Here is a 25,520-nt window from a genome sequence, read left to right as displayed (position 1 = left end):
TGTGGACTTTTCTATTTCCAGTATTACGGAGTGCAGGGCTCCAATAAATATGGACGTTGAATTATGCTGTAGTGTTGCAAAAACACCTCAACAATCAAAAGTACTTAAAAACCTTTTACTTGTGATCGTGTCATTAGGGAGCCATTGTTATGCAAGTAAATACCGTACGGAAAAGGGTCTGTTCACGTCAGGAGTGAAGGAACAAGGGAATGCATAACTGGGTGGGGCTGGTCCGTGCAGTTTCCTCGGTCCAGGACTGCTTGGAGTAACTAGAATTTCAACCTTCTTCTCAAGTATTTTCATCCTTCTCACCTTTCGAGAACGACTCCGCCCGTCTCCGAGTCTTCTCGAAGTGCTGGCGCCAACTGATGCGACCCCGAAGTCTTAACAGTCCACGCCGAGCTCCCAGCCCGGGGGTTCGAGGACGCGAGCCAAGAACGCGCGGGGTCACGCGCCGGGCAAGCGCCAAACTGGCCGCAGCCCCGGAGCGGCCCTGAGGGCGGGGCTGCCGCGGGGCGGGGCTGCAGCGGGGCGGGGCGGGGCGGGGCGGGGCCGGCAGCGCCGGCGGGCGGGAGGAGGCCTGAGGGCGGCTAGGGTGTCACCGCCAACCCGCTCCGGCCGGAAACGGGCGCTTGTTTCCGGCCGGACGTTCGAAAGCCACCGATCCGGAGCCAGCCGCTGGAGTCGGAGTGGCGACCTGGTGTGGAGCCGGCGGAAAGCCACTGGGGAGAGGCCAGCTCCGGTCAGTCCCGGCTCGGCTCCGGATACAGATCCTGTGGAGAGCAACAGCCGCGGTCGCAGTGTCCGCCTCCGCCTCCCATCGTCGTCGGGGGAGGGGCCGCTCGGACCCCGGGGTCACTGCCGAGGAATGAGGAGAGGCGGCCGGGCCCCGCGCTCCGCCCCGGCCTAGAGCCTTGCCCCGAGAGTCGCGAGGGTAACGGAGCCCCCAGCCCCGACACCTTCCCCATCTCCCCCCGCCTCTCCAGGGCCCCAAACTGTCTCTCCGAGCCCCACTGCTCCCTCTTTCTGACCAGACCTCACCTGAAGCCATCTCCCCAGAGCACCCGCTCCTCGCCTCGCCGCTCCCTGCTTAGTCCCCACCTTCCCCCTTCACGCCAGTCTTTCACCTGCGTCCCACGCTCCCAGCCCTGCCCGGCGGTTCTTGTCCTCTCCCGAGCTGGGCTGGGCAGTTTGGATGGTCCCCTCTTGTCAGACTTTGGGGGAGGGATGGCAGAGTTTTAGGGTGGTCTAGATGCAGCCGCCGGCCCCCTCCTCCCAGTAGGATAAAGTTCTTTTAAAGTCACTCTAAAAGTAAAGGGACAAGTTTGTTCCTATCGATAGCCAAACCGAAGTCCGTCCAGTAATGGAGGGTGGGGGCTGGGGGAGAGAGAGAGAAGAGGGGAGAGACACAGAGAGAAAGAGAGAGAGAAAGACTGTGCGACTGTAGGTGTAGAAATTCTAGGGAAGGCTTATGGACTTTAGAAGAAAAGTTGCTCTGAGCCGATGGAAACTTTAGAAGCTGATGATGAGTAAGCCGGGGGCTGCGTGATCTCACTCTTCTCATAATTACTAGGTTAACGGTGTGGCTCCTGTCGAGATGGAATAGGATTTGTTTACTGGGCCGGCGTATTTTTAGCCTGTCGGCTCACAAGGACCAGCCCTCAGAGTCCGTCCCTCTGGTGATAGAATGTCTATCTAACCCAGGTGTCTTTTTCTGGGCACAAGAAACATGTAAAACTGGGGAAGTTGAAAGAAGTGGACTGGTGAAATTTGATCTAAGAGGTTACCCACCCACAAACAAACAAACAAAAACTTTGTAGGGAATTTTCATGACTGCAAAGCCAAGAGCTAACTCGATTTTGGCTTTTGCTGTCCTTATTTTTATTTTTTGTGAGTACTACATAAGATTTTATTTAGGAAACTAGAAGCTGGTAATTTGTCGGTCTTTGGCTTTTCCTACTGTATACTTAGGAGGTCTTTCAGGAGGTTGGATCTCTTTGTCTCTCAAAACCTGTTTAAGGTGGAAAAGCAAAGGAGAAGTAGTGGTTAGATGAATCCAAAAGAGGAGCTAATTTCTATTTTAATTTTTTTTCTATATTGCATAACTAAAAAGCCATTTAGAAAATGTGTTTCTTAGTAAATGAGATTCTGTTCCTGAAGGGATGGAGAAGTCTGCCAGGGAGAATCAGCCTTGTAGTTAAATGTTGGCTGCATATAGCTTACAAATGAACACATTCTAGGTAAACAATGAGGAATCAATTATGTGCTTTGCTCTCATTGTTTTTCAACCAGGTCCTGTAAGTTTACTAACCTACTGCGCTTAGTCTATTGATATTTTGAAGGCTGAACAGAATGTAAAATAAAAGAAATGGCTGTTCCTCTCATTCAGAGCTGAATAGCAGTCTGTTAACTTCACTAGTGAACTGGCATCTTCAGCGCGCCTCCCTAACTCAGGCCAGTTTCTGTGTACTTAGAGATTGTACATGAACACAAATATTAGCTCATGCTAGGAATAATTGAGAAGGTAAATATGCTGAAAACATGTATTCCAAAACCAAAATAGATGTTTTCGATTTTCTGTCTCATTTTGGATTATCAGCACCTTTCTGCCAAATCATTATCCATTAACGTGAATAATTTAGAATTGAATACATGTCTCCTTTGGACATTATACATTTAAGCCACAAGTAAAGATGGAAGGTAGTTTCCAAACTACTACTAATTTTTTTTTAATTTATTTTTGGTGGTCTGATTTGTCTTATTTCTTTTATTTAGTATCAGGGACTTCCTCTGTGGAGGAAAAAAGTAAAATGTTGCCAAAGAAAAGAGGCTGGTGCGTTGTATAATGGAGCGGTGGGTCTAATGGATTGTGTAAGGCAAGGTGACCAGCAGCTGATGCTCATTGTTAGATGTGCTGTCGTGAACTTCTAGCTTAGAAATGTTCTTGAAGTAATAATTGCTTTACCTCTCTTTTCCTCCCCACTCTCCTTCTACCTGTTAGTGGAAAAAAATATCTCAGTTGGAGCTTAAAATTGGATTTAAAAACACAGATATCCTCTTGGAGTCTTATTGTTAGTAGTTGCTTTAATCTGTGTGAATTGATTGGTGCCGATAGTAGTTATGACATGGGTAATTTTTATTTATATGTGACTTCCTTTTGTTGAACTGTATATATTATTCCACTGGGTGTGGCTTGAAGAGTTTGAATAAACCTAGGAATGAGTGTGTAACGAGCAGCCCCACATATCCTCCACTATTCTCAGTTCTTAGAAAGCTTGTTAGAGATCTGAGGTACATTGTATGCAGCCAAACCAGTTATGATGGAACAATTTAGTGTCAAAAATAAAGCTTCACTTTGTTATGGGAGAATTATACTGCTGTTAAGTTTCTGAGCTCCCAAATGCCTCAAGTATTGCAACAGTACTGGCTGAGACTGTTAGAAAGGGGAGGGAGGAGGAGAGAATGGTTAAGGAAGTGTCCTCCCTACCGCAAACACAAATCAATCTTTGGAAATGTGATTTCAGGAATATGTTTTCTATGGAAACTAAGGAATAACAGACTGGAATCTTATCACCTGATAAATTCAGAAAATTAAAATTTTGTGCAGGGCAGTTTAATCATGAATTTCTGGATTCAATTGAGTTTTTAATATACTAGAAGAAAGGACGTAAACAGTGTTCTTGCTGAATAGTGATTGAATGGGCCTATTGATAAAGCAACCCCCAAGCTCCAGTGGCAGTCTCTGGGGAAATAGAAAGATGTAAAACAGGTGTCTTTTCCCTTGGAGTAGGGGTAAAGGATAGGGAGCTAACACGTGGAACATGGATCAGGGCAAAGTATGACGGTGACATAAAAACGGGAAGACACTTTAGTGTTTATACTGTAAAATAGGAAACGAAACAAAACCAAGCTTAATGTACGCTACTGGAGTGGATATGGTCTGGAGAAGACTTGAAGTAACAAGCAATTAATGAGATCAAGCAAAAGAAGGTTTCTGAATCAGTATGTTGTGAACTGGACTTGAGAGGTTATGGATTAGTCATATAAAGGTACAGGCTGTGAAATCAGATGGACTTCAGTTCTTTTTACACTGTGACCTTGTCTGGGTCACTTCTTTGTCATTACCTGTAAGTAGGTACATTAAAGTCAATAAAAAAAAATGTCCTCAGTGTTAGGAATAAAAGAAAAAGATTTTCTGAGCAACTGGAATGCTTGCTTAAAATACATTCTGTTTCCAGCAGTTTACAAATAGGGTGTGGTGGTGCATATATGTAATCCCTGCACTTGGGAGAAAGGCAGGAAGAGCAGAAGTTTAAGGGCAGGGCACCCTTCCTTGGCTGTGTTGTGAATTCAAAGCCAGACTGGGCTATGTGAAACTCAGTCTCAAAAACCCAAGCAAAAGCGTTTTCCAAATAAAGTATAGAATGTACAGTGTGCGCTGATGGTATGTATGAATGACTAAGTTATGTGTGAGAGTGACTGGAGAGAATGTGGGTTGGTCAAGTCATGGGGAGTAAGAGGGTGGAAGGAACTCAGAGGCCAGACTGTTGGATGTGGATGGAAGGGTCAATAGAGTCATTGTAGGTCCTCGAACAAAGGATGGATTTAATGAGAAAGATTGAGCCCTTTGGTCCAGGAACTCAGGGACAAGGATTCAGGCAGAAACATTGTGACTGTTCTGCTTTTTTTTTCTGTACCATCCTGGCCCAAAGAGATGCAGCCAGTAGACGTAAGATTCTGCACAGGGGCTTTTGTGTTTGCATACCTTGCTGTCTGAGCTCTGCTTGTCCCTGTCTCATAGTGCACCAGCCTGTGGAGAAATCGCAAGACTATGGCGGGGTTCTGCTCAACAGCTTGTGGTAAGGATGACATTATGTTTCAAGGGCATTCAGCCCTGCTAATGTAACACAGTACCTAAGAATTCAACACTTTTTGAAGAAATTTATTAGTTTAAAATGTGTTATTTTTAAAGCGAGACTTACTATTTTAGGGGATTATACTGATGTTGCATTTAAGTCTATATTACCTGGCAGTGAAGAGAAGACTATAGGAATGATGAAATACAGTTAATTTTGGCTTAAATATTTGGCTTTAGAAATCCACAAAATTAATGGTCCATTTATGTTTGATTAAAAGTAAACTATACTAAGAATCTTAATGTAGGCTAATTTGAAAATCTGTGAAGGTCGAATATGGCCTCTCAGGCTGTTTCCCTCATGAATAAGAACAATTGGTAGATAATGTCTGTATTCTACCTAAAGTGAATCTTCTGTCACAGTATCTGTGGCAATCTCACTGCATTGTACTGCATTGTTAAAGACTAAGGAAGCTTTCTTAAAGGTGTTGGGTACTGAAAAATCTTCTGCAGATATCCTGAAGAAAAATTCCTTGATAATGACTAATTATAAAAAGGGAAGGCTATGAGAAGTCTCCATGTAAACAGTAAACAGAAGCACACGGCTGTTCTTTAGTGTACTGTTCTTTAGTGTACTTGCCACTCTCATCCCTGCCAGCCCCGCCCTCTTGTCATTACAAAACTATGCGTTGGTGATGTCATGAGCACTGGTCATTACTTACCTCAAGTCAGGTGATTATATTTCTGAGTTGGAAACCAGAGGCAGAAAAGACAGAAATTTTATCATATACAGCTAGACTGAGATTATTTTCAACTGTATTATTTAGTTATGTCTTATCCCTTAATTTCTTCTGAGAAATAGTTTAGGGTAAAAGGAATTAATTAAACTTGGTTTTAGGGACCTTTTCTATGCTAAGTACTTGAAGGACCAGAGGGTGGAAACAACAGCTTTGTGTCCTGTAAGAGTTGTGAGTTCAGTTCAAGTAATAGGAATGGAGTGGATATCTGTTGAGCTTCTATTTACATGGCAGACACATTTTAAAAATTGAAAGTATATTATTAATCGCATTGTCCAGGCCTTATACCATAGATGCTTTAGGAGAAGAGTACTGTGGTAATTATGAAAGGTACCACAGAGGAATTGTAGCATTTTAGGTGCTTTTTGAAAAGTGCATTAGGCCAGGAATAATCACACGTACCTGTAATCCCAAATCCTAGTACAGGAGAGGCTGAAGATCAAAGATTGTGGGTTTCAGATCAGCTTTAGCAAGCATAGTGCGCGCGCGCACACACACACACACGCACACACACACACACACACACACACACACACACACACACACAAAGTAGATACCAGTAATGAAAAAGCAAGCAAGCAAACAGAACCCCCAAGAAATCAGAGGGACCAAGCAAAATCCTGGAAACAGGACAGTATTCAAAATGTTCTATGGACATTGATTAGATTGACCTGCATAGTGGTGAAATGAGAATTGTTTTGGGACTGTGTTTATGGGAAAAAGCTAGGCTAATAAGTTTATGACATAAAAGAAGGAAAATAGAGCTTATGGAGCCCATGGAGATGTTTTATTAGAATAGTAATATGACAGTAAGACACAGCTGGCTTATCTTAAAGGGAGGAGAGGTTGATTTCTGGACTCTGTGATGTGATGATGCCTGAGAAGGGTTTTGAGGGTAGAATACAGAGAAGAGTGGAAATGAGAAAGTTGAAACTAGTGAGGACTGGGAGACACAGGACGACAAGGCAGATAGAACTGCCTCAAGCCTGGGCTGTAGGAGACATTGCCCGAGATAAAAACATTATGAAGAGTTCCTCACTTTTACATGTGTAAAAATTTACATGTATGTGGAGGTGCCTACATGTATGGATATGCACCATGTGCAGGCCTCTCTTGGCCAGGTTAGGGTATCAGGGTCCCTAAAACTGACTAACGGTGGTTGTGAGCCATCTGAGGTGGGTGCTGGGTTCTGAGCTCTGGTCCTCTGAAAGAGCATCAAATGCTCTTAAATGCTTAGCCATCTCTGCAGCCCCAGATTTCCTTATTTTTAAGGAAAACATGACGAGTTCAGTTGGGATATATTGGATTTCAAGTGGCACATGTCCAGATGAAAGCTGTTGTGGTTGTCAGAGTTGGGAGCCTAAAATTGGATAGATCAAGTCGGTGAATAGCCAGTTATCAGCAAAGCTGTAATAGCTACAGTGTGTGAAGACTGGAGTTTAGAAAAAGGAGCATGGTGAAGACCAGCAGTAAACATGAGAATTAGCTTTTCTCCCCTCTAGGCCATTCCAGTTGGTTCTTTTTTCTCTTTTTCTATTTATTTGGTTTGATTTTATGTTCTTCTGCTCCATCCAGTGTCTATTGATGTCTCCTATCTTAGAAACTCTGCCCTAGGCACTAAATCGATGGAAATGGGTTAGAAAAATCTACCTACAAGGAATATAAGGGTATAATTCAGCAGTTCTCGGCCTGTGGGTTGTGACCCCTTTGGGAATTGCGTATCAGATATTCACATTACCATTCACAACAGTAGCAGAATTACAGTGGTGAAGTAGCAACGGGATAATTTTATGGTTGGGGTCAGCACAGCGTGAGAAACTGTATTAAAGGGTCGCAGCATCAGCAACATTGAGACCTGCTGGTGTCACTGAAAGATAGTGGACATATGGACACATAGACGAAGTGAAGTGATAAATGCTGTAATAAAGCTGCGTAGAAAGGGGAGGCCACAGTTGTGCCTTGAGAGCGGTAGGAAGAGCCTCCCAGAGGAGAGGGCTGGCCCAGGAATGCTGAGCGAAGCAGATAGCCCATAGAAGACAGAGAGTAGCACACGCTAGACGGAGAATATAGCGTGAATAGAAAAACTCAAAGGAATGGAACAGAATTTCATGAGGTATCTAAGAAATATGACTGCCAAACAAATCAGCCAAGGCTGGAGCATGTGGAGCTTTATCTCCTGACAATGTGTTTGTCCATTGTCTGTCCGCCCATCCATCCATCCATCCATCCATCCATCCATCCAACCATCCAACCATCCATCCATCTATCCATTTGTCCTTCCATCCATCCGCTTATTTATTGAGATGGAATTTCACAGTATAACTCAGGAAGGCCTGGATTTTAACTACGCAGCTCAGGCTGGTCTTGAACTTTGATCTGTTCTGCCAGCCTCCTATGTGCCCCTCTGTATAGTGTGAACCCTCATGCCTGACTGATACTTATTTTGTGGTACTGAGAATCGAGCAGTGTTGCATGCACGTTCGGCATGTGCTGCACCACTAGAGTCCTTTATTTGGTAGTACAGTAAATGGTGAGGTAAGAAAGGGTTATAAACACGTGGCGATAAGTTTCACATCCAAGAAAGATTATTGCAGTGCTTCAGAAAGTGTATCTAGGTGAACAAGACAAAGGGTCATCTAGTAATTTCTTGTTTAACCAGAACACATTTGTTGATGGAATTTATGGAGTCAGAGAATTGGAAGAATGGTGGTGCTTTCTTATTTTTTTTTAAAGATTTATTTATTATGTATACAATGTTCTGTCTGCATGTGTGCCTGCACACCAGAAGAGGGCACTAGATCTCATTTTAGATGGTTGTGAGCCACCATGTGGTTTCTGGGAATTGAGCTCAGGACCTCTCGAAGAACAGCCAGTGCTCTTAACCTCTGGGCAATTCCTCCAGCCCTGTGGTACTTTCTTATTAATTTTCATATAGAATACCCTAGGATTTAATCAGAACCATAGAGTAGTTTTAGTAGTGCAGGCTAGAATGCATTCTTGAGTGGCTGTCCTTTGGCAGGTGATTAATGAACGTGAGATGGCCACACTGCTCTCTCTCCTGTCCAATTTCAGTGCTTGTTCCCTTCTCACTTTGTATTGCGCTGGACGACAGAAGGGCTTTTTACCCCCGTTTTACTGTCCCTTTTAACCAGAGTGAACAGTGGTATTTCCCAAGGTTTAATTGAGAAAAATCCTGCTTTGAAAGTACCACTAAGGAGGGACTTTTGACCTGGTCAGTTAGATGTCGAGGAGGGAGAGGCTTCATGAGCTGTAATCATTGGCTGGAGAAGGAAGTCAAGGTTTTACTAAGTGTCTAGATCTATTTTTCTTTCCCACTAAATTCCCTTCAAGTTGTTTTCTATTTAAATTTAGTTTTCAGTGGGCCAGCAAAACTTGTTGTTACTAGGCATAGGCTCTGGCTGAGTGTGCTGGCCCTCTGTGACGACAGCACTAAGGGCTGGTGTGTCCGAGGTTAGCCTGTGTACAGGAGCGAGACCCTATCTTTGCCACCTCCTCCCTCCTGTACTTAGAGCCAGCTTGGTGGCTCATGCCTATATTCCTAGTACTTAGAAGGTTGAGGTAGGACTGCAGTGAGTTTGAGCCCAGCCTGGGTTACACAGTGAGTTGTAGGACTGTCTGGATCATGGAATGAGACTGTCTCAAAGCAAAACAAAACAAAAAACAAAACTCAAACCAAAACAAATAGTAGTAAATCAGACACTCTGTCCAGATTCGAACTCTTCCTTTCAGTTATGGAAGGAAGTTGGCTTTAATGTGAGAATGTGTGTTTGTCTTTCTTTGCAGGGGACGAACAGGATCAGATAGAGAACATTTTCAATTTCCTGATTCCTGGAGCTAAGACTCCGGGGAGTGTGGAAGGGTGGATGGATGGGTACCTTCTGATGGCCTTCCTCAGGTCTTGTCGACTAGCGAGTTCCTTCTGTTTTCTGAGTTCTGTCAAGTCTTCCCCAGAGAAAGACTTTGGTTTGGAAGCTGTCCACTTGAGCATGCTGCCAATTCTTGATTCTTTCTCAAGTGGGCAAGGGTACATTTTGTTTTTGTTTGTGAGTGTTGGGGGAGGGGAGAAAGGAGGTACAGAAGAGCGACTCACAGCCAGTCCTTGTCTGGATTCCTCTGTAGCTGGAAGTTTCCTCTGCTTTGTTTTGGAGAGATGACTTGGCTCCACCGGCATTTAAGTTATTTGGGAAGGTGGTTCTCACTCCCCTCAGCTATCTGATTTGGGATGGCAATAAAAACTTCATTCTTATCCAGAATTGTCAGCCACTACTCCACCCCTAGACACTTCTTGTGTATACTGTATGAAGTATTTGAGGCTCTGCCTTCTAAAATGAAACCAGTCACATTTAAAACAGTGGTTCTGAACCTTCGGGTAACAACCCCTTTTTTGCAGGGAGATGTTGAACAAACCTTTCATATGTGTAGCATATCAGATACTTACATTACAATTCATATCAGTAGCAAAATTATACTTATGAAGGAGCAACAAAATGATTTTATGGTTGGGGATCTCCACAATATGAGGAACTGTATTAAAGGGTCGCAGCATTAGGACGGATGAGAACCGCTGCCTTAAAAAGTTAGGAGAGAAAAAAAAAAAAAAGAAAAAAAAAGTTAGAACTATCCTGCTTCTGGGTGTTGTTATTGCGTTAATGGTTATTTCCGGTTTTCCTCCTGTGCTGGGCATGAACCCCAGGCCACCTTTGCATAACAGGCCAAGTGCTGTCCCGCTGTTACCCCAGCCCATGGTTCTGTCAGCCTCTCAGCTACCTAGCCCTTCATTTTCAGTTTGTTGTTTTGTTTTGTTTTTTTTTGAGACAGGGTTTCTCTATGTAGTCCTGGCTGTCCTGGAACTTGCTCTGTAGACCAGGCTGACCTTGAACTCAGAGGGATCCACCTGCCTTTTGCCTCCTGAGTGCTTGGGATTAAAGGTGTGTGCCACCACCACCTGTCAGCTTTTCAGTTTTACCTGATGAGCTATTTTAAATATTTACAAAATCTTAAGGAAGAAGCCCCAACAGGTAATTTGAGCTCACAACCAAAAATTAAAGAATATGAATATTTTATCATATTTATTTTAGATGTCTTGAACTCTTTAAAGTACTTTGCAAATAGCAGCTGTCACTTATCTTTGAACTTCTTTCCTCTTTCCACCTTTAAGCTTTAGTGTGTGCTCTTTCCCAGAAATTTTTCTCATTCTTCCTTTAGTAGGATATAACCAACTGTCCCACTGCTGATCTCTGTGCCATTGTCTCGGTGCTCGTCTTGTGGTGTTCGTATCACACTTTGTTTATTTGTGCCGTTGGTATTCCTCTTCTAAGCACTCTGAGTGCCTTAAAAACAGATAAGTAGTCTCTTATTTTTGTTTTTCATGTGTGTCTTACCACAGTATTTAACATTAGGTAGGCATTTTGTTAGTTATGGTTAGTGATTAAGTGGTCAGATTAACAAGTTAAAAAAAAAACTCTTATTTTAATTTTAAATTTTGAAATGGCCCTTAAAAATAAAGTTTACAAAGAAACATTTTGCAATAAAAGTATGTAAAAATATATATAAAGTACACGCAGGACTAATTTCCTGCAGGGAAATAAAGCACACATTCCTTGGAAGTTGGAGCAGGAATCGATAGGTGATATCATCCCATTGGGAAACTCCTGGGATTGATCCTGGTGGCTTTTGATCCTGTGTTCCTGTGGTTGGATTCACTTCACTAGCTATCAAATTCTGCTTTTGTCATCAAGGTCTTGACATCCTCACTAGACATGGATATCAAATCTCTCTCTCACACACACACACACAGACAGAACACAAAACAAAACAAAAACAACAAAAAAACACAAAGTGGTTGGTCCTCTCTCATTAATACTGCTAAAGACCAGGAAATTTGGCCCATAAAGAAGAAAACTTGATGCATACATTCTTACATATGTATGTACATGTACTTTTAATCATGTCACCTGCCTCCAGCTTCTCACATTTCTTGAGAAAGCGTCTCCTTATGTAGCTCACACTAGCCTGGCCTAGAATCCATAGTCCTCTTGTCTCAGCCTGTGCACTGTGGGATTTTATCAGGTTATCACACCTGACTCCATTTCCTTTTCCTTTTTTTTTTTTTTTTTTTTTTTTATTCATTTAGTCTTTTGAGACAAGGTGTCTTTGTGTATCCCTGGCTGTCCTGGAACTCAGAGATCCCACTGCCTCTGCCTCCTGAGTGGCAGGATTAAAGGTATGAGCTACCACTGCTGGGCTCCCCCCCCCCTTTTTTTTTTTTCATTCAGGAGGGCCGGATGTTTCAAAAGCTACAGGTGATTGTTTTAAAAGCTTCAAAAGCATATTAGTTCTGCAGGATAGTCTTAATATAACATTGTCTAGCCCTCAGTGATTTGCTCTACCTCCAAGTAAGAGTTAAATATTAAGGTAAACTGTATGAAATTGTCAAGATGTAGATTAAAAAATAGTCAAATATTGCTAATTTTATATCCTAAAATTTATATGTTTAACATGAAGTTTTATTTTTTCTTGGGGTTTTGAAACACAATATCATGAAGTTTTTGAAGTAGACATCCTAAATCCAGTTATTTCTCTGAAATGCACTTTTGAGTTCTACCTCAACTACTTTTCTTTACAGTTATCATTAGGTCAAATTTTGATGGCGTGTCTGTTTTGGATCACATGTATGGTATATTGAGAAGCTTGTAAGGGTTTGTGTAGAGTCACAGTGGCTTTAATTAACATCTTCAGGACATTAAAAATTAGGGGCTGGGGAGATAGTGCAATTGGTAATGTGCTTAGCTCTGGCCAAGAAGCCTTTGATGAAAACCTTTGCTGTGACTTTGTACATGTAATTAATTGTGTTACGTTTGATAAATACCACCACCACCACTTTTGTCTATCTCCAATGTCCCCTCTCTCATCTCCCTAAGGGAGATCTGGAATTGGAGAAAATGGCCTGTGGTCTCATACAATGGTGGTCTTTGACTTTGTTTGGGGACTTGGGAAAGGAAGAGGGAAGGAGCTCTATCCCCAGACTCTTCTATTACTTTGTGGTTCCCAGAATATTCTTAGGTGGGGAGGAAGATGCTGAAGTCAGAGAAAGAGCAAAGAAGCAGAGATTGGCAGGTATTGCAGAATAGGACTGAGGACAGGAACATTTCTCTCTAACTCTTCAAAACCTACTGTAGGGCTCTGTATAAGCTTTGTAATTTAACTATCTGTAGGCTATATACTAACAGTTAATTGGGTAGCATATAGAAAATATAGCTGAAAAGGTCAATTTTGTGTTCTACAGTAGGTTTTTTTTTGTTTTTTTGTTTTTTTTTTTTTAAATCAAAGCTGTTTTAAATGAGTTGATCCTTTGTGCTTTCTGAATCATTCCCAGCTACTATCAAAGGAAAAGGGCTTTCTTCTCTAAAATGTTGGTAAACTTGATGTATGTGGAGTTGTTCTGCTTGGAGGAACTGAGGTACAGATGCTGGGAAAGTGTGATGCTGACAGCCACACATTTTAGGTAGTGAATTTTTGTTTGCTGCTAAGTCCTCTGAGCATTTGCTTCTATTTCCTTTGAACTGGGAGTAGCTCACTTTTCTGTTAAGCTCTTCACTTTCTTTGAATTCCTTTCACTTACTAGGGGACAAGTCTCTGATGTCCCCTGATACTTGGTTGCTGTTGATCGCCGACCTGAGGTAGAGTCTTCTCAGAATGCTGAAAATAAGATATGAAGATTAGACTGAAGAGTTGCTTTGTGCTACTTCTTTTGTCCCCAAAATAAATTTCTATTTGTTTGGCATGAAGTAGCCTCTCATTTTAACAACTTACGATTTCTTCTTTCTCACATCATCTTTATATTTTTTCCTCTTTAAAATGTTTTAAAATATACTTGTTTATCATGAAAATTAAAGTTGTATACATTTCCTTTGGTGTACGCTAACTGGAGAAGATGATACATTTCTGTCTCCTGAGCATTGTCTGTATACTAGGCTCTGGGCAGGTGAAGCTAAGAAGATGTTAGCCAATAAATGAGAGTAGGAGGCTAGGTCCTGTGGGAATCCACATTCTGGGTTAAATAGAACTTGGTTAGAAACACACACACACACACACACACACACACACAAACATAAAATGTGAGAATCAAGTTGCAGACTATGTGGCATATATAGCATCACAGCATTTTAGAGCTAACGGAAATTTACATGCTAAAGTCATTTTCTAGTTGAGGAAAACAAGGACCAGAAAATTTGAATTACTTGTCCAAGATGATAGTTAACAATAAACACTATTTGTATAGTTGCTTTCTGAAAAGTTAAGCCTCTGTATACACACCAAGAAATTAGGGATTAAAGCTTGAGAAATAGCTCAGTTTTTTTTTTTTAAAGATTTATTTATTTACTATGTATGCAATTGTCTGTCTACATGTAGGCCTGCCTGCCAGAAGAGGACACCAGCTCTCATTATAGACAGTTGTGAGCCACAGTGGTTGCTGGGAATTGAACTCAGGACCTCTGGAAGAACAGCTAATGCTCTAAACCTCTGTGCCATCTCTCCAGCCCAGTAGCTCAGTTCTTAAAGTGTGTGTCAGTCACTATTGTGAGGACCTGAGTTTGATACCCAGAAGCTGGCTGTGACGGTGGTAATGCTTGTAGTCCCTGAACTGGGGACCAGGAGACAGGGAACGGCCTGTCTGACTGGCCAGCCAGACTTAACATACAAGTGAGTTCCAGACCAGTAAGAGACTGTGCCTCAAATAATCAAACAAACTGTAAGTGGACAAATAATGAAATAAAAGTGAGATGATTCCTCCTGTATTTCTGTGGCCTCTGCATACATCATCACATGTGTGTCCACATTTGTGTCTGTTCCTGCATTTACACACTGAACAGAGAAGTTAAAAAGTAGTTGTGAGTACTAAGTATATGCAGAAGAGATAAATATTAATGCAACATCAACACTAAATACCAAATGAGAAATCAATTCATGCTGCATTCTGTGCAAGTATGGAAGGTACGGCAAAAATTTCCTCTAATGGGAGATTTGAGTGGTTTGAAGAGAAATACAATTTAGTACTTGTTATTGTGGGAAAGGAGTAGAAAGTAATGTGCACACTTTCAAATGGGTTGGAGCAATGGGAGAACTTAGTTGGATTGCTTTGAGATACTTTCTTTGGGAAGGTTACCCTGGTGGGAACATTTGGAAGACACTGATTCTAGCCAAGGGTTTTCAGCTAGTACTGAATTGAGAGTTGGAGGAGTCACTAGTTTGTTTGCCTCTTGTAAGAATAGAGCTCAGTCTGGAGCTCTTCTGACCGTCCTTCAGTGCTGTCTTTTACTGTATCATATTGCTTAGGAGGAGGCAGGTCCTGGTTAAAAATGCAGATCGGAGGCCTGGGAAATGGAATGGGAAGTTAAAGACCACATTATGATGAGGTCTAACCACAAGCTGTTTTAGTTTTAGATAGGTTTCCCGTGCGCCTAAACACGAACTATACTTACAGCTGTCATGCTCAGAGTGCATTAGAGCACCTAATTAGTGCTGTCTTCTTTTGAGATTCCTTGTGTTCAAAGGGAAAGATTCCTTTGGGTTTTGAGTTTAAATGCATATTCTTTCTGACTCTCAGTTTTAAAGATGAAATAGTTTTTCCCTTGAAAGTGGGATAGTGGCTTGGGTTAGCAAGCTGTAGGTAGGTAATGTGGTTTTGGAGTAAAGGGAGGAGTACTCTTCTCAATTTAAGAAGAGTAGCTCTTAAATTGAACTCTCTGGCTTATATTGTCAGCAGTGAAGAACAAATTCCATAGGTGCTCTTCCCTAAAAAGGGAATTGAGTACTGTGATGAGTTGAATACTTTAACTCACAGATTAGAAGCTCATACTTGGTTTTAAAAGAAGTAACCAGACACATTAAGATAGTGTTCTTTCTCACCCCGCTTCTTTTTTCTCTCCCCGCCCCCCTCGAGACAGGATTTCTCTGTGTAGCCCTGGCTGTCCTGGATTCGTTTGTAGATCAGGCTGGCCTCAAACCCATAGAGATCCACCTGCCTCTGCCTCCTTGAGTGCTGGGATTACAGGTGTGCACCCTTCCCTCTTTTTCGACATGATTTTATCTATGTGTTGACAGATGCTCAAGGATTCAGAATAACATTTTCTGAATTGTCATTTGGTATATTTCTACTGTAAGGACCTGGCACTTAGATTTTAAATGAAATCCTAATTTCATTTAACAGGATTGCATTTGCTGGGTTTTGTGACACCTTCTCATCCAGTGCTTGGCTTATAGGACCCATATCCCATTTTGTTCTTTGCCAGAGTCTCTGTCATAGTTTCTGACCTGGCTGGAGAATCAAAGGAAGATTGTGTTACTGTTTGGTAGTAGAGCCTATCCTGACTTACACCTGGTGCTTTGTAGCTCATTTAGTACAGCAGTTCCCTAAGGTAGACACTCTGAGTCACACTTACAGATGAATTTATTCAAAATCGTCGTTGCTGTTTGTTGAGGCAACGTGAAGGGCTCCAAGAGTACTATAGTGACTGTCACATAAGGCCCTGCCAGAGTTATAAAGAGGCTGAGGAACATACCCAAGGTTCCAAGCTGGGTTAGGTAAGTTTTGGTAGATTCCAGAGGTAATGTATGTTAGGCTGTCATTTATGTCATTTATATACATTGTACAATCTTTAAATACATAACTAAGATGAACCACACCTGAATTTCTTTGTTCTAAAGGCGCTTGTTGAATACAAGAAAGAAATGTGTCTTTGTGCTGACAAGCCACCTGCCCAATAGTGCCTTTTCTCTTTTCCTCCCTGCTCTCTCATACCTGCACATGAACTGGACAGTGTGGCCTGCTTTAGGCAGTGTGTTTTGAAGACTGGGAAGATTTTGTTTCCTCGACTTCCCGAAAGTTTCTTTCCTTCTCTCGTGCTCCTTCTTGTGACTCAGTGGCGAGCAGTACATTGGTGAGTGGGTCATGTAGTCATTCCAACTGAGATATTTTTCTTCCCCGGCTCTCCCCGATCAGTGTGAACAGGAACACTTCGCTTGGATTTCCTTCTGCAGTTTATCAATTAGAAAATACTTTCTGAGCACAGTTCAAGGGAAGAGTTTTGAGAATGGGAAAAATATAAAAAATAGGGTGTCTTCTGCCTACCTAAGAGCCATTTTATTTGTATTCTAAGTTTATTTCTTAGTTTATGTTATTAGAGTACTCATTTAACTAATTTATTTATTACGGTTTTTCAAGACAGGGTTTCTCTGTGTAATTGCAGCTGGCTGTCCTGGAACTCATTCCGTAGGATAGGCTGGCCTTGAACACAGAGATTGGCCTGCCTCTGCCTCCTGAGTGCTGCGGGTAAAGGCGTGCGCCACCACACTCAGCTCTAGAGTGCTCATTGTGAACTATGGCCATTGTTGTTATATGATGATACCTGGGTAAGTAATACTCAGCAATTTCAAAAGAGGCACAATGATTTTTTTTGTTGTTGTTGTTTAGAAATTACTAGAAAGCATTACAAATGCTTAGACTCAGACTCTGGATTTCATTTGTGTTCTAGAGTTCAGTTAGGATCAAAGTTCTAAGTATTAGAACTGTTTGGTGTTGATATAGTCAGTTTCACACTGGATGTTGTGTACACAGCTCCCTCTTCTTCCCTTGAATGAGACCAAAATCCAATTCAAACTGTTTGCTCAGGTTGCTTTTGTCATAGCCACCAGCTGTAGCTTTCTGAATAACTGGTGACTGGAAGGGACACTGGGGTAGTAGGGCAAACAGCTGTTTAGCCTGTCCTACAAGGATCTTAGCCTGCTCAAAAGCCTCTTGAACCTCTCTGTCCTAGTCCCATATATAACACTCTTTATCAAGTTATACAGAGGACAAACAGCTTAGGGCATGAAAATCCACCAGTATCCCAGGAGTTCCCAGAAATCCTGTAGCTTCTTTACATTTTCAAGTACAGGCTGTTGTAGAAATTTGTCAGTAATATTGTCAGATATTATATACATCTTAACAGACTGTAATACCATAAGAATTTGACAGCTGTGCCTGGCTCTTGCACTTTGTGCAGATTGACCTCTCCTCCTCTTTCCTTTAGATGCACCCATGTGTCTCTAATGGTTTCCAAATCTGCAGAACATTCCGAGGTTAGCATTATGTCATCTGTATAACAAAACCTTTGCCAGAGGATGGGCAAGGCAGGGCAACATCCTGAACCAACTAAAAATAATAGTCAAACATAAGAATGAAAAGGTTCCATACGCTTCTATCAGTTGCTTCCTCTGTAGATCAGGTTAGCTATGAAGCATGCATGGGAGGTGCTAACTTAATTAGCTCCCTAGAACCCTCTTTCTGAGCCCTTATATTTCCATATCCCGAGCTCTTCCATGGCACCTCCCTACATTTCTCCACACCTGATGAACTCAGTGGGCCTGACCTGATCTGCTCAGACCTACTTCCCAGGACCAACGAGAAGCATGCTCTTGCTCTCCCCTGCTGTAGCGCTGGCTCCCTGGGTCAGACAGGCCCTGTGTTGATACTGTAGGATTGTCTCCCTGTTCACGGTACCTGGCTGTTGGGGGAGTTCCAGGTTGGTCAAACCATCTCCAACCGTAGCATAATCTTTTGTTGGAGGAAAACATACTCTCCTTAGTCTAGGGGATAATTACCCATCTGTGGGACAGGCTTGACCATTTTTACCTGTGTTGTATCACGGATGTTTTCTGTGAAATGCTTCCTCCTCAGGCTTTACAGCCTTCCCGAAGCTCCTCAGCACCCAGTCTGGCTTCTGTGAAGTTTTTACTTAGGAACTCTGGCTCAACATAAATTTTGCCACGTTTGTCTTTGAGTAACCCAGGCAGGCCTCTTTTTCTGCTTCTCCTATTTTGTTTAATTTTAAAATGTATTTATTTTTAATTTATATGTATAGGTGTTTTGCTTGTATATATGTCTGTGTGAGGATGTCAGATCCCTTGGAATTAGAGTTACAGACATTTGTGTGCTGCCATGTGGGTGCTGGGAGTTGAACCTGGATCCTCTGGAAGAGCAGCCAGTGCTCTAAACTGCACATGACCAAAAGCTTCTAAAGGAAGTTTAGCAGGACTTGCCATTGTTTGGGGGGTGAAGGGAGGGAAACAGGAAGGTTTTCATCTAGCCTAGCTCCCCCTGGGAAGCTGGAATTTCTTTATCATCTGCCTTTACCTCCCAAATGCTGGATTACAGGCATATCTCATCACACCTGACCTTGGACAGTTTTAGTACATTCTGGAAGTATCTGTCAATATTGGAAACAGTTCATCTTGAGATGGGGATAAGATCAGCCATGTTCTTCTAATACATTTCCTGTAGAATAGATAGCAAACATGTTGGTCCAGAGCAGTGTTTGTCCGGCTCCCAGAGTAGTGAGATTGAGTGAATAGTGTCTTTGACTAAAGTATTTGATTAGCTCTTTTATCCCAGGACTTCATAGATAACTTTCAGTGATTGGCATTCTTGGAGAGAAATATATGACTATAATTGTCCAAAAGAAGCAACTTGTTCGGTGGATTTTGAAGATCTCTCTCCCCTTTATGGTTTCTTTTGCTTTTTAAAAATTGTCTCTGATTTCTGGTACTTGGTAAATATTTGTTCAATAAAGGAAGCTAGCTGATACCTGCCCTCTCCTACTCTGTGATCAGCCCATTATGAACTTGTAGAAGGCAGCAGTTGCTTATAGACCCCTCGCCTCGCAGTCTAACTGGCATTGAGTCAGGAGGTTATGTTTCCATCAGTGGAGACTTTGTACCTGGATACCTCATGCTGATGGTGACTCTTTGTAAGGAGGAGGACAAAAAAAAAAAAAAAAAAGAATGAATGAGGGAGACTTGATGTTTTGATGCTGTAGGCTTTCCGCTTGTGTCAAACAGAAGGAATATGTTAAAAGTTGGTGCTTTTTTTTTAAGTTTTGTCCTGTTAAAAACTCAGCAGTGATTTTTAATTAGTGTAAGAGAAGTGTATTCAATTAAAAGTAGGTTTATTCTGAAAAAGTGTATTCTAGCTTCAAAGTATCAATATAAAAATAAAATGGTATATCTATGATGCATAATTTTATCCTCTCTTGCTTTAGGACTTAGGGATATGATATTGCAGAATATTCTACTTGCAAGTATTTGTGTTGATTGACATACAAAAGTACTTTGTTTTGCTATGACTTTCTGATTGTCTTTATAGGTGACTTCTTTTCCTGAATCTGGGTTGCTTAAGAGATTGATTTTTTTAAGTGCACGTCTTTTTCTTTGGTACACATCTGTTGAAGTCAAGAGGTTCATCTGGGTATAGGTGGGTGAAATCAGAAGCTGGTGATAGGTGACATCTGGTGACAGTTGCTGGAATCACGAGATTTACGGCTTTGGGATTTTATCACTAGTTAGTGCTGTGGCCTTGGAGAAATGATCAAACCTCACTCACTCGCTCTTAAGTTCTCGTCATCTATAACTTATGTATGGAATAAACTGGTCTCTGGTAAGATATTTCTAAAAGTTCGTGATTCTAAAGGAAGATGCTGACTTTCTGAGCCTCCTGACCTTTGTCCACATAGAATGGTAATTAGATCAGTGATAAAAGCATGTGGTACACTGTCCTGGGTAGTCTGAAACCATCACATTGTGTTATATACTCACACTAATTTTATGTACGTAAGTAGAAAAGCCTTATTTATTTACTAAGATTTACTAATGCATATATATGTAGAGCTTGTGTATGTCGGTGCGTTTTGGAGATCAGAAGAGGCATCAGATACCCTGGAATTGAAGTAACAGATAATTGTGAACCGACATGTGCGTTTGGAGATCAGAGCGAGTTTCTGTGCAAGAGCAGCAAGGACTCTCATTGCTGAGCTATCTCTCCAGCTCCCCATTGTTAAAATTATTTTTATTTTATGTGTGTAGTTGCTTTGTCTACATGTATTACTACGTATTGTATACTTTCCTGGTACCAGGGAAGCTAGAAAAGGGGGTTGGATTCCCTGAAACTGGAGTAGCCAAGGGTTGTAGGTTCAATGTGAGTGCTGGGAATCAAATCCAGATCTTCTAGAAGAGCAACCAGTGCTCTTAACCACTGAGCCATTTCTTCACCCCAAGTTGTTTCTGAGAAAAGACTAAAGTGCTACAAAAGGAGTAACCTGCACAAGTGGAAGAGGCCCAAGTATGCTGGCGATCAGCCCAGATTAGAGTGCTGTTTGACTTCAGTGTGGAGAGGCGTGCATTTGTTGGATGGGGGGCTCACTGTTAGGAAGGATAGCAACAGCCAAGAGACAGCACCAATGATCACGTGGAGTTCTTGTGACTAAACAGATGTAATTTTCCCATAAATCTTTGGACAGCTGGTATGAACCCTGCAGCAGAATGAGAATTCCTAGGTCCAGCCGCCTTGCCACTTGGGTTCATAAACATAACTGCCTCTGTGTGTATGTATCAGCTATCAGAAAACACAGAATTCAAGACCTAAAAGACTATTCAAAAATAGTGGGGTGATCCGGGGACTCTGGTGCAGACCCATAACCCCAGCTCTTGAGGATGCAGCTCTGTGAGTTCAAGGACAGCCTGGTCTACAGAGCAAGGCTAGGACAGCCAAGGCTACACAGGGAAACCTTGTCTCGGAAAAAACCAAAACCAAACAACAATAACAAAATTTGGAGATTGAGTTCCAGGCCTGCTCTTGAACTTGGGAATTTTCCTGCATCAGTCTTTTGAATGTTGAGATTACAAATGTGTGCTACTATAATTTGAAACTTATTTTTTAGGGTCTGTCAAAGTGTTTCACAAACAAAACAACAAAAGCAATTTAGTGGATTCATAGCTATACACATAAATTATATTTGTTCATATATGCCTTTATCATGTCAGTGGGACAGATCAGAAAATGGTACATATTTAAAACCAATAAATAATTCATAAGCCTACTTTAAGTATAGATACATAGGTTATCATGGATGTTTTAGAACTATACCTGTGGGGTGTGTGTGTTAAGCAATGTGCTAGGTCTGTTCCTGAGGTTTAAAGTATAGCATAAAGAATGCTAGCTAGCATCAAGGGTCTCCACTGAAATGTAATCTGTTCTCCAGATCCTGCTGTCCTGAAAGAGTCTACTTCCCTAACTCAGCTGGGTAAAGTAATTGTTCTTAGACTTCTGTGCTAGTGCAGATTTACACTCCTGCTAAGGAGGGCTGTGGCTCCTCTTTGTTCGTATCCCAGACCTAAGTCTGTGTCTAGAAGACCAGGTTGGCAAATTTTGAATAAGTGACTAGTAGTCACGTAGGTGTTTAGGATGAAAGTGTCTACAACACCAACTAAAAACAGTGGCAAGTGCTTTCCATAGAGCCTGTAGGAGTTAAGGGAGGTTTAAAGATGACCACAAAAGAATTGCAGACTAAAAAGAAAGGGGTGAACATCTTTGAGCTGAAGGATATAATTTATTGTTTTGTTTGTTTGAATTAGGGTCTCAATATATAGCCTTGGCTAAACTGGTACTCTCTGTGTAAAAAAGCTTCAGCTTTTTGAGTGCTAAGATAACCGGTACATACTACTGTGTCTTGGCTTTTAAGTATCTAATTTTATGAAAGGAAATTTGCCTAATGGAGGCTAAAAATTATTAACTGTGTGTGGAAGAAAATTAATTTACCAAAAGAGATTCGTGAAATAGATTAACTTTGTATGCCTAACTAACACAGATAGTACAGTAGTTTGATTTTTTTCCCTTTCTGGTTTCTCCATTTACCAGATATTTTATAATTGACAGGTGACCAATAATTGGGGGTCAAGGAGTTGGCGGAGGGCTGGTAGTTACTAAAGGTTACTAAAGAGATAGTGTTTTGTAATTAGTATACTGTTGATTTGTTATTGTTGCTGTTAGTAGTGGTATGTGTATAAGAAATTCAACAATCAGTTTTTAAAGGGCTCAAGTAGAACTTTTGTTTCTGTAGGCTTTTTTTTGTTTTTGTTTTTAGAAGTTTTAAAATTTAGTTGCTCTTACTTCATGTGCATTGGTGTTTTGCCTGCATGTTGTGTCTATGTGGGGTTGTCTGATTCCTTGGAACTGGAGTTACAGACAGCTGTGACCTGCCATGTGGGTTCTGGGAATTGAATCCAGGTCTCTTGGAAGGGCTCTTAAACTGCTAAGCCATCTCTCCAGCCCTTTGTAGGCTATTTTAAAAGTTGACTTTAGGTGGCTGGAGAGATGGCTCAGTGGTTAAGAGCGCCGACTGCTCTTCCAAAGGACCCAGATTCAATTCCCAGCACCCATATGGCAGCTCACAATTATCTGTAACGGATCTGACACCTTTACCTTAATGCACATAAAATAAAAATTAAATAATTTTTTTAAAAAGTTGACTTCATTAGACTGGGCGTGGTCTAATAAAGGATATGTTATATATCAGGAAAACCCAACCTTGGGTTAGTTTTTAGCTCTAGCTGAAAGGAAAAGAAAAAAAAGTATATAAAATATACTACATACCGTGTATAAAGTATGCATTAAAGTAGATACGCCGTCAATCCCAGAGGCAGGAGGATCTCTGTGAGTTCAAGACCAGCCAGGTCTACAAAGTGAGTCCAGGACAGTCAGGCTGTTACACAGAGAAGCCCTGTCTCGAGAAACAGCAACAACAACAGAATTGACTTTGTTGAAAGCCCAGTGTTTTCACTCAAGTGTTGGCTCAGTGTGCTGGCACACGCTTTTAACCCAGCACTCGGGAGGCAGAGGCGGGCAGAGCTCTGTAAGTTTGAGGCCAGCCTGGTCTACAGAGTGAATTCCAGGACAGCCAGGCTACACAGAGAAACCCTGACTCAAAAGACAACATAACAACAAAAACCCAAGAAAGGAAAACCTAACCTTAGGTTAATTTTTTAGCTCTAACTGAAAGGAAAAAGAAAAAAAAGTATGTAAAATATACCTATTTTTGTATAAAGTATGCTGAAACAACAACAAAAACCGTTGCTTTAGGCACAGTAGTGTAGTTCCATAACCCCAGCTACTTGGGAAGGTGATATAGGAGGACTGCAAGTTCAGTGACATTTTGGGTTACAGAATGAATTCAAGTTTAGCTTGAGCTGTACAGTGAGGCCTGTCTCAAAGACAGACAGTGGGGCTGGAGAGATGGCTCAGTGGTTAAGAGCACTGTCTGTTCTTCCAGAGGACCTGAGTGCAGATTCCCAGCACCCACATGGTGGCTCCCAGCCTTCTGTAATGAGATCTGTGTTCTCTTCTGGTATGCAGGTGTACCTGCAGATAGAGCGCTCATCTACATAAAGCAAATAAATCTTAAACAAAAACAAACAACAACAATGACTTCCCAAACAAAATGAGCTGGGCTGGAAATGTGTCTTACCTAATGTCTTGTCTGGCATGCATGAAGACCTGTGTTGGATTCGCAGCCCTGCATAAACCAGATGTGGTGGCAGGTCTCTATTTTCAGTACTAGTGACATAGAAGCAGGAAGACCAGTAGTTTAGGGTCATGGGCAACACTGAGAGTTCAAGACCATCCTGGGCTACATGCCACTTTTTTCCAAACACAAAACAATTCTCCCACTCCAAAGCAAGCAAACAAACAAACAACTTGAAAAAACAAGAAAAAGATTATAGATCTGGAGGGGTTGGTATGGGAGGATGAACTCTGGAAGAAACGATATAGGCAACTGTGTTGAGTACCAGTGGAGTTATTTAAGAGTCTCATGACAAGGGCTGGGACACAAAGTAGGCAGCTGACATTTCTCAAGGATGTATTATGCATCAGGTATTATTCTAAAGATTATAATGCAAACAATATCTGAACTGTGTATTTTTTCTATTTTATGTGTGAAGAAAGTGTGGCACAAAATATTTGTAGTCCCAGAATTCCAGTCTTTGAAGTGGTAGGTTAGGGGAAAGTGTCTGATCCTTTCTTGAGTGTAGGGTTGGGATGGCTCATGCACTGAGGGTACAGTTGTGTATGAATGGATTGCCTGTGCTCTTCTGTCCTCTGCAGGCAAAGTGTGGTTCTAGAGGGAGCACTGGCCTGGAGTCAGGTGGAAGCTTGTGTAATGTTGAGGGTCACCTAGTCTCTGTGATGGCTTGTCATTTTCAGGGATAGCATGAGGCTAGTGCTACAGCCCTCTTAGAGTTGTTTGGACATTTAAGTAAAATAATGTCTAAAGCTGTAACACATGCTTGCTTTTTTTTTTTTTTTAACTTAGTTTTCATTTACTGTTACATGGGTCCCTTGAGGGTGAAATCTGGCCATATTATTTTTTTTTTAAGGTTATAGTTTTGTATGTTGGAAGGACCTGTATTATCCAAAAACAGCCTGTCAAAACAGTCATTCATCTCTCCCTCCCACCTTACCAAGAATCGTGTGCCCCTGCCCTCCTCTCTCTCCCTGTCTGGATTCTTTGGAATTGACATCATAAGCATGGAAGAGTCTCTGACCTTTAAACATTCTTGAGTCTTAAATGTTTTTTCAATGAGTTTTGAGAGGAATTGGAGAGGATGAAGAGGCAGTGCTAACGAATTGGTAGAGTCAAGAGAGTGCATATAGAGAGAGTGTGGACGCTTTGGGGGATGCTGTCCGGGAGAGAACATGGGGTCATAGCATTTTAACAGATCTATTCTCTTCCACCAGTATTTAACTGTAGGTTCTTTTCTCTGTTACTAAGTTGGGGACTCCATATATACAGATGGGCTTTATTTAATACAGTGTTAGTCTGAGTTAAGCAGTCTTTAGGAAAGAGAAGCTATTCCAAATAAAACCATTTAACAGTCTTCAGCAAATGTCTTTGAGAGAAGCCACTGTAAATTTACCTATGTGGAATACTGGTGTGTGTGTGTGTGTGTGTGTGTGTGTGTGTGTGTGTGTGTGTGTG

The 25,520-nt window shown here is 41.7% G+C and overlaps 1 protein-coding gene across 3 annotated transcripts in view; it reads left to right on the top strand.

Moving 5' to 3' along the window:
• The first annotated feature begins 766 nt into the window (after positions 1-766).
• The window catches only part of Otud7b (OTU deubiquitinase 7B), a 59,073-nt gene continuing 34,319 nt past the window's right edge, over positions 767-25,520 (top strand). For 2 of the 3 annotated variants that reach the window (XM_055603767.1, XM_055603766.1), the window contains exon 1: positions 767-934. The gene's annotated coding sequence lies outside the window, so the exon portion shown is untranslated. Of the gene's footprint in view, positions 935-4,801; positions 4,860-25,520 lie in introns of all 3 variants that reach the window. The other variant, XM_055603770.1, reaches the window with a different exon arrangement.

Source organism: Psammomys obesus, unplaced genomic scaffold, assembly GCF_907164565.1.
Source record: "Psammomys obesus unplaced genomic scaffold, mPsaObe1.curated_primary_1811, whole genome shotgun sequence".
Taxonomy (NCBI): domain Eukaryota; kingdom Metazoa; phylum Chordata; class Mammalia; order Rodentia; family Muridae; genus Psammomys; species Psammomys obesus.
This window is presented reverse-complemented; position numbering and strand designations above follow the sequence as displayed.